Genomic DNA, 18,617 nt, shown 5'->3' with positions numbered 1-18,617 from the left:
TTATTCACCCTCAAAGTGTGACTGTGATCCATCATTATTATTGTGATGAAATAATGCGAACTTAATTTAACCACCAAAGCGTAAAGTTCAAAATCCGTGTACACTTTATTTGTTTAGCTAAAGGATAAGAAAAATAATTGTTCGCTAACACTTAAAAACAAATTTATTTTTTAAAAACTTTTGATTTACATGAACCGATGTCAAAGTATAATAGACTGTTTTTTTTTCATGAAACTTAAAATAAAACATCATTTTTTATTTCTTTGCAGATCAAACTGACGAATTCAATCAACACACACAAAATTATGTTGATTTATTGAAAACAAAAAAGTATGACGAAGCAAAAACGACAAAACAACAACTTTCAAGGTTAATCACAGGTCAACCAGGGGTCACTGCAGAAAACCTGGAAGAAAAAGCCACGAAATTTGGAAATGAAGACAAATATTTGGAAGCCATTTTGTTTTTCAGCATTGCCGCAGATTTCTATGTGAAGAAAAATCCCGACGCTGCTGTAGGGAGAAGTGTCGTTGTGTGTGCGTGGGGAATTAAAAAAACTATCGAACTTTTGATGGAAAATTCTGATTCATCTTTAAAGTCCAGAAACAGAGAAATCGTGCGCGATCATGCGATCCCACTGATGCGTGACATGATTCAGCAAATCCGTAACCTTCAAATAAACGAAAAAATTCGATGTGAAAAAGAGGTTTGGTGTTTGCATTACACTGAACAGAGTCAACTTTACATCGGGGATTTGGCATCAAGTAAAAGTACAATAAAACTTGGACTTGATCTTATGGAAACAAAGTTCGGGAATGAAAGTTCAAAGTATTACATCTACGGTGTCTTGTTGCACAATCTTGGTTTTGTTTGCGGTGAAACTTCACGCTTCAAAGAAGCAATCGAATATTACACAAAAGCAATCAAAGTTTTCAAAACAGCGGAGAATTTAACTGAGGAACGACGAGGAGAATTGATTGCAAGTAGTGAGAGTAATATGCAAAACAGCAAAGCAAAGTTGAACAAGTGATTAAGTTTGCTGCAAAACAACTAAAGTTTTGTCTGTGACAGAATTATTGTGAAAGAAATGCTATTTTTTACTGTAAATAAAATTACTTTTTCATTTTCCCATCTTGTGCACAATCGCTGTATTTTAGTGACGATTTTTTGTAAAAATAAAACTTACTTTTCAAAAATTTGATAAGAATTCAAAAATTTCAGGAGATATTTCACAGAAGATCATTTTCCAGGTCAAATCTTAAAAAAACAAAGAATTTGTTGTAATTGCAGAGTTAATTTGTGGAAAGAAAGTTGCAGGTTTGACATTTTTTTTAATTGAAAAAAAAACTCAAAAAAGCATTTGTTGAAGTGATGAGGCTTGGGTGTAAAAATAAAATGTATTTTCCAGATGTACTGGGTTACAATTGTATTTATATTAGTTTTCAAAACTTGTGATGTATTTTGAACTTTGCCATTTGGACCGCCGTTAAAGTTAAAAATAATTTTTAGTTAATATTAAAACAACAAACCTTTATAAGTTGCATTGGACCAAACACAACCATCTGCGCATTTTGTAAACTGCAACTTTATGTTGATTGTCAGAAGCTCGGATATAATCACATTTGTCACTGAGTATAACCATGGATCCTGAAAAAGTAAATTTAGGATTTATCCCACAAGGTGAATAAGAGAGTAAAAGGACAAATGTCTCTTGCGAGTAAAACAAACTTAATTTTCATAATTAATTTCTGTAAACATGGTTAGAAATAAGAGTGAGTTAGTTATGGGTAAAATTTTATCATACAAACACAGGTAAATGAACCAATCATGAGTCACAACCCTTTAATGCTAAAAAAAAATTATTTAAAGAATCAATATACTTGTCTTAAATGGAAAGGTATTTTGTATGATGCTTGGAGGCATCGATGCGTCAGGACACCTAATGGAAAAATTCTAGCAGCACCTAAATTGAGTTTATTTTGTTTGCAACCATTAATATTAGCATGCTTATATAGTTATACCATTTAATTGAATAGGGATTGTGAAACCATAACAAAGTACTTGTCAACAAGACAATCGTCCACTTTAAACGCATAGGCAAGTTTGGGAAAGTGATCCAGGTTGGTGCTAAGCGTGTTTTGTCACACACCCTGTATAACAACGAATCGAAAAAGCTCAACAAAGAATGTCATAGATTGTCACACAATTCTAGTCAAACCAGACCTGGTCTTGGATTGCTGTGACGTCTCCTGTTTTGTTGTGTAAGTATTTAATTTTTGGCTTGAAGTGATTCCATGTTTCAAATTATTTTTTATTGCTGTGGGTCAAGAGCTTCATCGTACCACTGCATCAAGCAAAATATAGTGTATGGTAAACATTACAAAAGATCAAGCACTTATTTCATGACCCAACATATATATATATAATATTAAGATGATCAACTCCACCTCTACGCAGTGTTTTAGTCACAAGCATATTTCAATATTTTATAATTTTTATTTCGACAAATGGTATAAATTATAAGGTACAACAAACAAGAAAAATTAGGTAAAGTGTGTTACACTTTCTAACACAGATTCACATTCACTGGTCTTTTTGCAGATATTTTTGACATGCTTTTGTGTTTCAGTTTATACACAACCCCAATGCACATAACTTCTACTTACAACTTAGTTTTATGTCACTCTGTTAATCACTTTTATATTTCTGTAATAGTCGACCATTTTTCACCTTCCTCCTTGAGATGGTTGTAACTTGTAACCACATACCGTATTTGCTCGATTGTAAGCCGCCCTCGATTGTAAGCCGCATGTTGAGGTGTTAAAAAAATAATGTAAGCCGCCCTCGATTGTAAGCCGCACGCTGGAATTTTAGATACGATTGTTTCCTAATACATCAAAGTGTAGCTATATGGTACGACTATTTGCCCATATCTGTTAGTTACGTTGATAACTGTACCCGACAGAATGTATATCGACGTATAATCTGTACATGCATACATGTTTTGAACCCCAAATAATTTAAAATATTGGAGTGTAGAAATGATTTCGGTATAAAATTAAAATATAAGCCGCCCTCGATTATAAGCCGCACAAACGGCAGCTAAAAAAACAATATAAGCCGCGGCTTACAATCGAGCAAATACGGTATTTGAGATTCCTCAAGTTTAGATCATCTTCAGTATAACTCTATTTAAAAAATATATTTTAGACAAAGCCACGGTGACCAGAAAAATAACGCACCCAGAAAAAACTAAACTTCTAATGTGTGCATGCGCTTAAAGTATGACGTCACAATCATACAGTAAAAACTTGTGACATCACAACACAATTACCCAATCAGACCAAAAATCTTACCTTACTGGATTTTAAAATCTTATTACGGTCAGTTGTAGCTTCGTTTGTGGACTGGCAGTTCCTGAAAACATGTTTTTCATGCATTTCATTCCATGACCAACAAAAACTTAAAACCCACTGCAGCTTCTTTTCAGATCACGTGATACCACTGATGCATAACATTACTTATGAAATTCCTGATGCGTAACGGTGTTTTTAGTGCACTTATGTGCGACTTGTTAGTGTTATTATATTTTGGAATTCGCTGTGTAAGACCATCTTACATCCACAACCTTCTGCTGTGTTTATCCACTAGACCAGTGGTTATTTTAGTGTGGAACACAAACGATTTTTATGTGGCACGCAATCTTGTGATGTGGCACACAAGCTTAGTATAAAATTATTGAAAAATCTAATCATTTAAAAAATAAAATCGTGTAATTAGTTTAAACTCGTTAAAAATATAAAACTGCGCATTCTAGCCACCACAATTACACTTGCATTGAAGGCGTTTATGATACAACAAACAGTACTATTTCACGATGTTAGTTGTTGTGAAGAATACTTTTTGGGAATGGATACGCGAATACAGGACAAATCTCCTAGTGGAATGCGAGTAGAAAACGTTGGAGTAACAGACGTTTGGCTTTTCGCTTGGCCATTTTCCAAAAGCAACAATTCATGAGCGTTACTATCAGTCAGAACTTGGTCCCATCAGGGCCATAACTTATTTTAATAAAGCCTTTGACATCCCAGCCCATAGCGCGTTCTACAGTGGCTGGCCCGACGAGACATTTATGGGCTTCGTGACGTTGTACACGGCGCAACGTACAAGCTTTAAATGTTTGGCGGCACACCCGAATCAAAAATGCGATTGAAAATTGTTCGAAAGACTAAAAAAAGCATTTAGCCGGGGGTCTTAAACTTTTGTGGGCCAAAAACATTTTTTACGTTAGTGAATGGTCGTAATATTGGAACGTTTTTGTAAAAGTAATATGAACAAAAATATTATGTGCTTAAAAATGTTGTGCATTTATGCCATTTCATGTACATAAAACATTTGTAATGCAATAAACAAGAAACAGATATACAGTGTAGCTAACTAAAATACAAGCAATAAACTACTGTGTGTGAAAACAATGGCATACAATGACGAAACAATTACAAAATGTGACGCAACAATTCGAATTGCTGATTTTCAACAGGAGTGACCAGCTTATTTCCATCATACGATTAAAACGCCTCATTTATTTCTAGACATTACTAATAAAGAATAATTGATTCATAAAAGTTTTAGGACAGGGGGTCTGACAGGGTATTCCACCTAAAGGTAAACACCTAAAATTTAAAAGTTAGTTCGCGGGCCGCACAAAAGCCCTCTTAGGGCCACACCGGGTCGCGTGTTTTGAGATCCCTGCATGAAGCCAATAGAAAGTATGTTATGACGTGATAAAACATGAATATGTAGTGAGTAGTGTAGCTTTAATTTGGTGGTGTGAACAGTATCATTTGCTATAATGATAAAATACACAAAAACAAAATGAAAACAAAAAGTTACGGTTTTGTGGCAGCACACCCAGCATCATCTTGTGGCACACTGCACTAGAACATACAAAGAGAAAGAAAATACATAACCTGCTGTACGAACCCGCACAAGTCTACAATTAACGACTGCCTTAAAGGTTGGGCTAAGTATCTGTACATGTGCCGATTTTTCGTTTAAAATTTTGTTGTACTCGAAACAATCATCCTGTGTATTAGTTCTTTAACTTTTTCACTTGATTGGTGAGTAAAGTTTATTTCGCTTGGTGAAAAAAAGCATAGCGACACAATATTAGCACAAAACTAACGATCATCAACCTGGAAATAGCTGCGCAACGTTGAAATGTTATGGATGGCAAAACAGTTTGGTGATTCATGATAGAATGCGCTGCAGCTTCACCGTATTGTAAGGCGCTATGTGACGGGAGGTCACAAGAAAGTGAGTGTGGCGCGCAGTGCGTATAACTCGACTGGGACCAGTCAAGGGTTCCCTACAACCTAACCACCGTGTTAGGGAAAGAGGATGGGACTTCGACAGGAAAAGTAACCACTATAAGAAATCTTGCTGGATAATTTCAAGCGCCGGAAAGAAGAACACAAAACAAATCTGAAGTCTGCATTAATAGTTGACTTTTGACATACATGCAGAGAGTATTGTTGATTAAGTTGTTTAGGGCGTTGATAAGTTCATTTACAGTAAATAAGGATACTAGTTGAGACACTTAAACAAATTACGTAGAGCTACTAACACTGGAATTTGGCTGGCGCCCGGTCTGGAAATTTCTGGTAGGTGGCGCAACGGAGCACAGGCGTTTATGGTGCTGACTCAGCAGTTTGGGTTTATATTAAGAATGATTGCTGAGTCAGCACCATAAACGCCTATGCTCTGTTGCGCCACCTACCAAACCGGACGTAAGCTTAGTTCCAGTGCTAGTAGTTCTACCAATGAATTAAACCAAAAAACAAACAAAAACGCATGAACATGAAATAAAAAAGTAAAACAATTTACAAGACTACACGACTGTGACAAAAAATGCGGTTCTTATTTAAAAACAATAAAAAAAACTGCTAGAGAATAAATAAGAACTCTGGAAGTTTGTGGGTGAGAGTTGTTTAACTTGAACAAAACTGTACAAAAGGTGACAATTGTAAAACATAAGGGATTGTGTTACAGTGCAGTGCCATACCTGAGTCGGCTAACGGTGCAAAAGTAAAACAATAAAACGTGCAATTAATGCGACAACAGGTAAATATAAACGCCATATTATTTGTTTCGTGATGGAAATATATTCATTGGTGCATGTGAGCATGCCAAAAAATGCAAGCGAAAGTTTGGAAAGTAGGTTCTTAAAACTCGTGCAAACAAAACGCAGTGACCTTTGTGATAGAGTTAGCATTCCGAAGTTGGTCAGAAATGTCATTCTAAACATTTGGACCAATATATTGCATTAATTGTTGATTGACACTTAGGCCATAATTAGGTTTAAAGTGGTTTGATTTGGCACTAGTAGTAATATTAGCACAGAAGAATAAAGAAGAAACAAAAAGTGTTTACAATCATCACTATTTTATTTTGGGGTTTGGATATACAAGCATTCACATTAGCCGAAAACCACAACAATAAGAATTGAAGGTTGTGAAGAAATTTCCTTCCGGCGATTGCAAGCACAACATCACACATTATAACTCTGGTGCGCCACCTAACGGAATAAAATATCAGGGTATGAGTAGTTGAAAAAAAACGCAGGACTAAGAGGTGACGTTTGGTTAATATAAGAACGGTGCTTTAAAACAAGGCTGGTAAACCCGCGATATACAACCCAGGGAAAAAGAAACTTCTGAACATCCACAAATTAATCTCACAACTTCAAACAAGTTCTTTGGACACTTCGAGTTCGCATCTTTTGCAAGTTTAAATTTTCGCCCATGTCACATATTTATCGATTTTGGGCATGAGTTTCTGCGTGTAAAAATATTCAGGTAAAAAAAATCCCATTGCTCGGAAACCCTGTGGAAACGCTTCATTAAATTTATACATAATGTGCATGTTAACTTTATGGTCAAGGCAAACAAGTTAATTATGTGACGCATTGTTTACTGGCGGATCTGAAATCACAAACATCTTATGTAAAGCAATTCCGTCTCTGTGAAGATGGACACGCTGGATGAAGCAGTCGTGCCAAACTCACTCACAGCGTGATACAGAATGTCAGCGACCACTGAGTTGATTGTCGTGTTGACGAAAATTTCTTGTGGTCCCGGAGTCAGATTTGCGCCAGAACAAACACTACGCCCGGTTGTCGTTGTAAGCCTGTAAGGCATTTCTTATCTCAGGCGGTTATTTTTTAAGGCCGTTTACTGCTTAATAGGAAATATCAATTGATTTGATGACGTCACACCAAAAAAAGTAACCACGAGCATTTAATTACTTGTGACGTCATAAAATAACAAAGAGAGATTCTATTCAAACAAAAAAAATTACTTACGGGTCGTTTTGATACGGACATTGTATTTCCACAAATTCGATACGCCCAGTGTTGTCCCAGTACTGCACACTGTGGGCGATAAATGTTGTGTTATTTGTCGGCGTCGATCACAAGTCAAGTAGAAGCGGCGAACAAAATCAAATCCACCAGTGGTCGCAGTTGTTTCACGATTGCACCGAAACAAAATGAACTATAATGGTGATGAGTCAAATTTTAAAAAGTAGTGACGTCACTCTGAAAAACTTTTGCGATAAACGTTAAATGTTTATGACGTAATATGTTACGACGGTTAAGGTTAATCGTACGAGACAATATGTTGTCAGGTTTTATCGTGGTAACAACCGACAAGTTTTATTGTTAAGACACACCTTGTTAATATATTCGACGTTTACAATTCTTTCGAATCGCCCAATGTTACCCATCATGGTACCTCTGTTTTTTTTTTTTTTTTTGTTGTTCATGATGGTACCTCTGTGGGTTGTGAACTTATAAATCTGTGGTGTTTGCCGACGTCAGTGGCAAGTCGATCCGTGTAAACAAATCCGCCAGTGGGCGCTATTGATTCACGATATAATAAAATCGAAAAAAGGAATGCGATACGAGAGAACGTCACGGATGGATGCGCAACGAACGTTTTGGCCAAATCGAAATATTGACAAAATACGCTAACTTCAATACAATTTTTGAAATCTTTTCGGGCCCATTATTTTTTTTAAATTCGCAACATTGCCTCATCTTTTAGTCTATTTTAATAATCCGTTTTCAAAAAAGTGAACGCGACTCGATAATTACAGCAAAATGCAATTAACTAACACCCACTTTGGACCATCTGCCAATAGTGACGAAATACGCTAAGTTCAATACAATTTTTGAAATCTTTTCGGGCCCATTATTTTTTTTAAATTCGCAACATTGCCTCATCCTTTAGTCTATATTTACAATCCATTTTCAAAAAAGTGAACCCGACTCGATAATTACAGAAAAATGCAATTAACTAACACCCACTTTGGACCAAATGCCTACAGTGACGAAATACGCTAAGTTCAATACAATTTTTGAAATCTTTTCGGGCCCATTATTTTTATTAAATTCGCAACATTGCCTCATCTTTTAGTCTATTTTAATAATCCGTTTTCAAAAAAGTGAACCCGACTCGATAATTACAGAAAAATGCAATTAACTAACACCCACTTTGGACCATCTGCCAATAGTGACGAAATACGCTAAGTTCAATACAATTTTTGTAATCTTTTCGGGCCCATTATTTTTTTTAAATTCGCAGCATTGCCTCATCTTTTAGTCTATATTTACAATCCATTTTCAAAAAAGTGAACCCGACTCGATAATTACAGAAAAATGCAATTAACTAACACCCACTTTGGACCAAATGCCTACAGTGACGAAATACGCTAAGTTCAATACAATTTTTGAAATCTTTTCGGGCCCATTTTTTTTTAAAATTCGCAACATTGCCTCATCTTTTAGTCTATTTTATTAATCCATTTTAAAAAAAGTGAACCCGACTCGATAATTACAGCAAAATGCAATTAACTAACACCCACTTTGGACCAAATGCCTACAGTGACGAAATACGCTAAGTTCAATACAATATTTGAAATCTTTTCGGGCCCATTATTTTTTTAAATTCGCGACATTGACTCATCTTTTAGTCTATTTTAATAATCCGTTTTCAAAAAAGTGAACCCGACTCGATAATTACAGCAAAATGCAATTAACTAACACCCACTTTGGACCAAATGCCAATAGTGACGAAATACGCTAAGTTCAATACAATTTTTGAAATCTTTTCAGGCCCATTATTTTTTTAAAATTCGCAACATTGCCTCATCTTTTAGTCTATTTTAATAATCCGTTTTCAAAAAAGTGAACCCGACTCGATAATTACAGCAAAATGCAATTAACTAACACCCACTTGGGCCAAATGCCTACAGTGACGAAATACGCTAAGTTCAATACAATTTTTGAAATCTTTTCGGGCCCATTATTTTTTTTAAATTCGCCACATTGACTCATCTTTTAGTCTATTTTATTAATCCATTTTAGAAAAAGTGAACCCGACTCGATAATTACAGCAAAATGCAATTAACTAACACCCACTTTGGACCAAATGCCGATAGTGACGAAATACGCTAAGTTCAATACAATTTTTGAAATCTTTTCGGGCCCATTATTTTCTTTAAATTCGCAACATTGCCTCATCTTTTAGTCTATTTTAATAATCCGTTTTCAAAAAAGTGAACCCGACTCGATAATTACAGCAAAATGCAATTAACTAACACCCACTTTGGACCAAATGCCTACAGTGACGAAATACGCTAAGTTCAATACAATTTTTGTAATCTTTTCGGGCCCATTATTTTTTTTAAATTCGCAACATTGCCTCATCTTTTAGTCTATATTTACAATCCATTTTCAAAAAAGTGAACCCGACTCGATAATTACAGAAAAATGCAATTAACTAACACCCACTTTGGACCAAATGCCTACAGTGACGAAATACGCTAAGTTCAATACAATTTTTGAAATCTTTTCGGGCCCATTTTTTTTTTAAATTCGCAACATTGCCTCATCTTTTAGTCTATATTTACAATCCATTTTCAATAAAGTGAACCCGACTCGATAATTACAGCAAAATGCAATTAACTAACACCCACTTTGGACCATCTGCCAATAGTGACAGAATACACTAAGTTCAATAAAATTTTTGAAATCTTTTCGGGCCCATTATTTTCTTTAAATTCGCAACATTGCCTCATCTTTTATTCTATATTTACAATCCATTTTCAAAAAAGTGAACCCGACTCGATAATTACAGAAAAATGCAATTAACTAACACCCACTTTGGACCAAATGCCTACAGTGACGAAATACGCTAAGTTCAATACAATTTTTGAAATCTTTTCGGGCCCATTATTTTTTTTAAATTCGCAACATTGCCTCATCTTTTAGTCTATATTTACAATCCATTTTCAAAAAAGTGAACCCGACTCGATAATTACAGAAAAATGCGATTAACTAACACCCACTTTGGACCAAATGCCTACAGTGACGAAATACGCTAAGTTCAATACAATTTTTGAAATCTTTTCGGGCCCATTATTTTTTTTAAATTCGCAACATTGCCACATCTTTTAGTCTATTTTAATAATCCGTTTTTAAAAAAGTGAACCCGACTCGATAATTACAGCAAAATGCAATTAACTAACACCCACTTTGGACCATCTGCCAATAGTGACGAAATACGCTAAGTTTAATACAATTTTTGTAATCTTTTCGGGCCCATTATTTTCTTTAAATTCGCAACATTGCCTCATCTTTTAGTCTATATTTACAATCCATTTTCAAAAAAGTGAACCCGACTCGATAGTTACAGAAAAATGCAATTAACTAACACCCACTTTGGACCAAATGCCTACAGTGACGAAATACGCTAACTTGAATACAATTTTTGAAATCTTTTCGGGCCCATTATTTTTTTTAAATTCGCAACATTGCCTCATCTTTTAGTCTATTTTAATAATCCGTTTTCAAAAAAGTGAACCCGACTCGATAATTACAGAAAAATGCAATTAACTAACACCCACTTTGGACCAAATGCCTACAGTGACGAAATACGCTAAGTTCAATACAATTTTTGTAATCTTTTCGGGCCCATTATTTTCTTTAAATTCGCAACATTGCCTCATCTTTTAGTCTATTTTAATAATCCGTTTTCAAAAAAGTGAACCTGACTCGATAAGTACAGAAAAATGCAATTAACTGTCACCCACTTTGGACCAAATGCTTACTGTGACGAAATACGCTAAGTTCAATACAATTTTTGAAATCTTTTCGGGCCCATTATTTTTTTTAAATTCGCAACATTGCCTCATCTTTTAGTCTATTTTAATAATCCGTTTTCAAAAAAGTGAACCCGACTCGATAATTACAGCAAAATGCAATTAACTAACACCCACTTGGGCCAAATGCCTACAGTGACGAAATACGCTAAGTTCAATACAATTTTTGAAATCTTTTCGGGCCCATTATTTTTTTTAAATTCGCAACATTGCCTCATCTTTTAGTCTATTTTAATAATCCGTTTTCAAAAAAGTGAACCCGACTCGATAATTACAGCAAAATGCAATTAACTAACACCCACTTGGGCCAAATGCCGAAAGTGACGAAATACGCTAACTTCAATACAATTTTTGAAATCTTTTCGGGCCCATTATTTTTTTTAAATTCGCAACATTGCCTCATCTTTTAGTCTATTTTATTAATCCATTTTAAAAAAAGTGAACCCGACTCGATAATTACAGCAAAATGCAATTAACTAACACCCACTTTGGACCAAATGCCTACAGTGACGAAATACGCTAAGTTCAATACAATATTTGAAATCTTTTCGGGCCCATTATTTTTTTTAAATTCGCGACATTGACTCATCTTTTAGTCTATTTTAATAATCCGTTTTCAAAAAAGTGAACCCGACTCGATAATTACAGCAAAATGCAATTAACTAACACCCACTTTGGACCAAATGCCAATAGTGACGAAATACGCTAAGTTCAATACAATTTTTGAAATCTTTTCAGGCCCATTATTTTTTTAAAATTCGCAACATTGCCTCATCTTTTAGTCTATTTTAATAATCCGTTTTCAAAAAAGTGAACCCGACTCGATAATTACAGCAAAATGCAATTAACTAACACCCACTTGGGCCAAATGCCTACAGTGACGAAATACGCTAAGTTCAATACAATTTTTGAAATCTTTTCGGGCCCATTATTTTTTTTAAATTCGCCACATTGACTCATCTTTTAGTCTATTTTATTAATCCATTTTAGAAAAAGTGAACCCGACTCGATAATTACAGCAAAATGCAATTAACTAACACCCACTTTGGACCAAATGCCAATAGTGACGAAATACGCTTAGTTCAATACAATTTTTGAAATCTTTTCGGGCCCATTATTTTCTTTAAATTCGCAACATTGCCTCATCTTTTAGTCTATTTTAATAATCCGTTTTCAAAAAAGTGAACCCGACTCGATAATTACAGCAAAATGCAATTAACTAACACCCACTTTGGACCAAATGCTTACTGTGACGAAATACGCTAAGTTCAATATAATGTTTGAAATCTTTTCGGGCCTATTATTTTAATCCTGTTCGCCTTCAATTTTTATTTTGCCGGTATTGGTTGAAAGCCACTACACCAATGTCAAGGTTCCGACAACAGTAGTGGTTTTATTTTTTGCAGATAAAATCTTTGTTTGAACAAATTTAATAGTTTAACCATTACAATGTAGTGTTATTCTTTGGGCAATGGTTACAATTTCCTGATAAATTATTTGTCCAAACAAAGAAAAAAAACTGCTAGCTTTCATGCAGTGCATGCACATAGCGCAACATTGTAACATGGAAATGCAATTTTTTCATGCAATGCGATTTTTTTTCATGCAATTTTTTGATGGATTCATTTAATACGAAGATCAACATTTTTATACGTTTTTAATATCATTGAAAAGTTTTTGCCGACATACCCATTTCTCTAGAAGCATCTACGTACGACATATTCTTCACCTTCATGGCGCAATGTATATAAGCTTCCAAATTTAGTACGTGGGTTAGAAACAAGTTGATATCAAAAGGAGTATTTTCAAGCGCGGAAGAAATCAAACTTCCTGTCGGCGAATATTCAGATTTCAGTTCTTTTCCCACATAAGATTCTCTAAATATTTGTTGTCCAATAAAACGCTGACGCACGCGAGAACGACAGAATTTGTGATCAACAAAGCGCACAACATTCTCAAGGCATTCTTTATTTAAACCCTTACAAAACCTAAATTCTTGATTTATGCCAATCAGTTCACTTCTGCGCTTTTCATGAAATAAACACATACGATAACACTCGGGTAAGCATTTGGCTTCATTAAACGTTTTGGAAAGAATTGTATGCAGATTGTGAGCAATATATTTGTACGTTTCTTTTGTTTCTGAGTGTAGGTTTTCAAAGTCCGAAATCAGAATTAAATTATCGTCAACTGATTGGTGTAGATCTATGTCTTTGCTGACAACAATGTCTTTCGTTGTAACAGATGACAAGTTGACGTGACGTCGCCGTCTAACTATTACTTTAACTGACGTCGTTGGAGTTACAGTTTTGGCAATGGCGTCAACATCTCCGCCGATTCGTTTGTAAAAAAACAGGCAACTTCCAGTCAGAATGTTTTCTTTTTCGCATTCAAATAATGTCCGTTTTACCATTTTATCATTGAAGAGGGTTAATCCTAGTTCATCAAATCTATAGCACACATAATGACCAGATGCAACGTTAGATCCCATATGAACTACCACAGAAACTAACTTGTAGGGATACGTTTGCGAAAAACATTGTAAGGATAGAGTTCTATCAGGGTTTACTGAAGTACAACACTTCTTTTGCAAAACGTTCCGCTTTAATGCCAAGCAAAATATTTCCGAAGCGTTGTCTACTTGTGATGCCACAGATGATTCCGTATGTTCACCGCAAACTGAGCAGTGGGCAGCGACAGTATCATTAAGTTCTGCATTAAAATACTCGGATAGAAGTTGGTTGTCGGGTATATTTTGAAACATTGACAGAAATATAATGCTTTGATTATTCACTGTTCTTGACACCGTACCACAAACCACACACGTATTTGATGTCTTAAGTTGAAAACGCGTATTTAATTTGCAATGCTGCAAAACCAGTTCAAAGTCGCAAAGTGTGAAAAACTCACTAACATCTTGGTCCTCTCCTACTTTCCATGTTTTGTATCTGCAAACTTCTTCGATTAATGCGGTGTATGAGTCAACTTCAACTTTTTTCTGCACTAAACTGCAAATGTAACCAGCTAGCTTTCCTTGTATGTTCTGAACAAAACTTTTAGGCAGCTCAACAACAAGACTTTGAACCGCTTGCAAAGTTGAATTCATCCAGCAATTATTAAAATCATTTGGAAGACCACAAGTAGTTAAAAAATCGTTTTCCATTCCTGCTTTAATTTGAACATTACATTTGCACGAATTCTCAATTAATGCATAAGTCTGCCATTGTCGAAAACTAAATTCGTCAAACGGAAAAACGCTCATACCCAGGGTTTCTGCTGCAATTAAATCAACGGTGTAGCAAACACATACCCCACAACTTGAACCGTTGTTCTGTTGCACGCACTACATCTCCACGTTATTGGCATCAGAAAATCAGAAATTGATCAGCACGTAAATAGTTACAAAGACGAACAACTCGTGCAATATAATGATCAACAGCCTTGTCTGTTAACCAACCAAGCGTTTGATCGGAGTGGGACTTGTATGCGTTTTGCGTCAAAGCTTTGTATGTAGAACCAATTGGCTTAGGACAAATAGAGCACAAATCCAGCCATGATAACGTTTGGTTACATGGCATAACAAGAGCCGAATTTGCAATTGTTACTGGGTTTAAAGGAACCTTATTCCAAACGAGATCTGCTACGGGTTTGCACGTTGCAACAACATCGTCATTATTGGGACAAAATATGAAAGCAGGAATAACAGGCGTGTCAGTCACTTCGGTACTGTCCTGTAACGAAGTTGCCTTATTTTGATATTTTAGCTGTTTCACGAAACCTTGTGACGAGTAAAAACTGGTCGCATTGCGTTTTCTTTTCTTAAACTTAGACACAACCATAGGCGTCGAAGTTGCAAACGGAACAAATTGTGTTTTCGAGACTTTTTTAGGAGTTGTTGTAAGGTGTTGCACAGAGTCGGCGAACTGTTTTTGTAAAACCTTTATGGCGTTGAAGTATTTTACCACAAAGTCGTCAATTCGCCCTACACGCTTGCCATCAATAAAATTAACTTTCATGTCTCCGAAATGTTCTTCAATTATACCTTGAGTTTGATTGTTTAACATAATAGTTTGGTGACCAGCTTGTTGCAAAATTTCACACTTTTTGAAAAATGCTTCGTACGCATCGAGTTGTTCGCTTGATTGATTGCCTTTTGTGTCATGCCGAGTTAAATCTCCCAGCATTAACTGCGAGGATGCGCAAATTCTACTTAAAATAATTTCCAGTACCTTCTCACACAACTGAGGGTTGCAATAAACATTTTCGTCGCAAACCAACGCAGAGGTTTTTTTACAGTTTGTCAAAATGTAAAAACTTTCTACGACCTCATCTAGTTCAGGTAGCGTCGTGCATGAAAACATTACGTTAATCCAAAACAAGTAAGTTGTAACGATTTTACGTTTATTGCTGTATTTATGGCATAAACACTTGGCAGCTTTCATGGCATGACTGTAGCAATTATGAAAGATAGTTTTGGTCAAGTCAACCTCGTCAAATCTCCCGGTCACAATTTTGAAACAGCGGTTGTAAAAGTCTAATCGCGTTTCATGCAATATCGCTTTCAATGCAACGTTCCACATCGCCATTGACCCATCAATTATAATTAGCGATGGTCTTTTAGCACGACCACAAATTTTAGCCACGTCGAACAAAAAGTTTTCCAGAAAATGACTAATTGTATTTGCATCATGTAAACAACTGACACATGTTGCTACGGGAAGGGGAGTTCCACCTTGTGTTGGGTTTCTAATCAATAAGGTGTACACCTGAAAATCGGAATAATTTTCAAATCGTCGCAAAATGCTTCCTGTCGAATCTAAGTACGCAATATCAAACACACAAATTTGATTGAAAGTTTTTACCTGCGCTTCGGAATACATTACCACCATTGGCGGATGAACAGAAATGTGTCTGATAAAGTATTGGCTTTCCTTTTCCATTTCTAAGCGTAAAGTATTTAGATTAATGTACCACAATTTGCTTATTCGGCGACCTAGACTTCCTTCACTTCTACTATTATTCAATACAGATTGGGACGGCAGATATGTGTGCGCACCTAACCAACGTTCTTCCGGTTCCATTTGGTCGTAAAGTTCTCTGTACTCTTTAACAGCGGTCTTCGTTTGCATGCTTTTGCGCAGGGTATTCCTAAACGAACCAGTAACTCTTCTTCGCCTTTTACACCCAGGTTGATGATTTCGATATCCACTCACCTTTACGTGCACTTCCACTTTATCAACATATGACACGAATGTAATTGAATATTTTACCTCACATTTACAGTTTTTGCAGTTTCTAGGGCTGCAATACAAATTTACCCAACCTTCTTTGTAACAATCGTCTTGGTTTGTAATTGTTGCAACACCATCAACATCAACCAAGTAATTGTTTGAAAAGTTTGGAACGCACGAGCAATACACCTTTCGAATTTTGTCTAAAACCAGCTCACGATATAAGTCGGTACCAAAACGATTTCTTGTACGATCTGCCACCATGTTTCTCCAATCTTCTAGCGAAAATTTATGACATCCTCAACCCTGACCATGTCTACATGCCGATGCTTTTTTTTTGGTTTTGTCACCAACCCCACCAAGGTCTTCAATGGTTGTGGTATCTAATACCGACACATCATAAAACGGGTTAGAGTCGCATATTTCGTTATCTTTTTCGGATAAAACATCCATAGGCACTTCAAGGTTTTCAGAGGACAAATTCGAATTTTGGTCATCCGAAACAACGGTTTGTTCGGAAACCTCTGTCACACTACGAACGCTTTCATCGAAATCGCTTAAAACTTCTGTAGGCGACTGAACATCATCATTTAATGCAGTTGACAAATACGATAGCGGTTGATTCAAAGCGACTGTTTTTACTAAAACCTCTGTCACACTGCGAACGCTTTCATCTAAATCGCTTAAAACTTCTGTAGGCGACTGAACATCATCATTTAAGGCAGTTGACGGATTATTAAAACATACCAAAAGATGAGTCAATGTGGCGAATTTAAAGAAAATAATGGGCCCGAAAAGATTTCAAATATTGTATTCAAGTTAGCGCATTTCGTCACTATTGGCACTTGGCCCAAAGTGGGTGATAGTTAATTGCATTTTGCTGTAATTATCGAGTCGGGTTCACTTTTTTGAAAACGGATTATTAAAACAGAGTAAAATATGAGTCAATGTGGCGAATTTAAAGAAACTAATGGGCCCGAAAAGATTTCAAATATTGTATTCAAGTTAGCGCATTTCGTCACTATTGGCACTTGGCCCAAAGTGGGTGATAGTTAATTGCATTTTGCTGTAATTATCGAGTCGCGTTCACTTTTTTGAAAACGGATTATTAAAATAGACTAAAAGATGAGTCAATGAGGCGAATTTAAAGAAAATAATGGGCCCGAAAAGATTTCAAAAATTGCATTGAACTTAGCGTATTTCGTCACTATTGGCACTTGGCCCAAAGTGGGTGATAGTTAATTGCATTTTGCTGTAATTATCGAGTCGGGTTCACTTTTTTGAAAACGGATTATTAAAATAGACTAAAAGATGAGTCAATGTTGCGAATTTAAAGAAAATAATGGGCCCGAAAAGATTTCAAATATTGTATTCAAGTTAGCGCATTTCGTCACTATTGGCACTTGGCCCAAAGTGGGTGATAGTTAATTGCATTTTGCTGTAATTATCGAGTCGGGTTCACCTTTTTAAAAACGGATTATTAAAACAGACTAAAATATGAGTCAATGTGGCGAATTTAAAGAAAATAATGGGCCCGAAAAGATTTCAAATATTGTATTCAAGTTAGCGCATTTCGTCACTATTGGCACTTGGCCCAAAGTGGGTGATAGTTAATTGCATTTTGCTGTAATTATCGAGTCGGGTTCACCTTTTTAAAAACGGATTATTAAAACAGACTAAAATATGAGTCAATGTGGCGAATTTAAAGAAAATAATGGGCCCGAAAAGATTTCAAATATTGTATTCAAGTTAGCGCATTTCGTCACTATTGGCACTTGGCCCAAAGTGGGTGATAGTTAATTGCATTTTGCTGTAATTATCGAGTCGGGTTCACTTTTTTGAAAACGGATTATTAAAATAGACTAAAAGATGAGTCAATGAGGCGAATTTAAAGAAAATAATGGGCCCGAAAAGATTTCAAAAATTGTATTCAAGTTAGCGCATTTCGTCACTATTGGCACTTGGCCCAAAGTGGGTGATAGTTAATTGCATTTTGCTGTAATTATCGAGTCGGGTTCACTTTTTTGAAAACGGATTATTAAAATAGACTAAAAGATGAGTCAATGAGGCGAATTTAAAGAAAATAATGGGCCCGAAAAGATTTCAAATATTGTATTCAAGTTAGCGCATTTCGTCACTATTGGCACTAGGCCCAAAGTGGGT

At 35.7% G+C, this 18,617-nt stretch overlaps 1 long non-coding RNA gene and 1 pseudogene across 1 annotated transcript; both read right to left on the bottom strand.

The window, feature by feature from the left end:
• Nucleotides 1-296: 296 nt before the first annotated feature.
• Nucleotides 297-3,620, bottom strand: LOC145212399 (uncharacterized). Its single transcript, XR_013856686.1, has 5 exons — nt 3,357-3,620; nt 2,224-2,344; nt 1,530-1,647; nt 1,187-1,257; nt 297-406 (listed from the first exon to the last, which is right to left on the bottom strand). It is a non-coding gene; the product is annotated as an uncharacterized LOC145212399 (long non-coding RNA).
• A 2,101-nt stretch (nt 3,621-5,721) lies between these two features.
• LOC145212124 (uncharacterized) lies at nt 5,722-7,199 on the bottom strand (annotated as a pseudogene).
• Nucleotides 7,200-18,617: the final 11,418 nt, after the last annotated feature.

Source organism: Phallusia mammillata, chromosome 2, assembly GCF_965637545.1.
Source record: "Phallusia mammillata chromosome 2, kaPhaMamm4.hap1.1, whole genome shotgun sequence".
Lineage (NCBI taxonomy): Eukaryota > Metazoa > Chordata > Ascidiacea > Phlebobranchia > Ascidiidae > Phallusia > Phallusia mammillata.
Note: the sequence above shows the minus strand (reverse complement) of the source record. Positions and strands in the feature narration are given on the sequence as shown.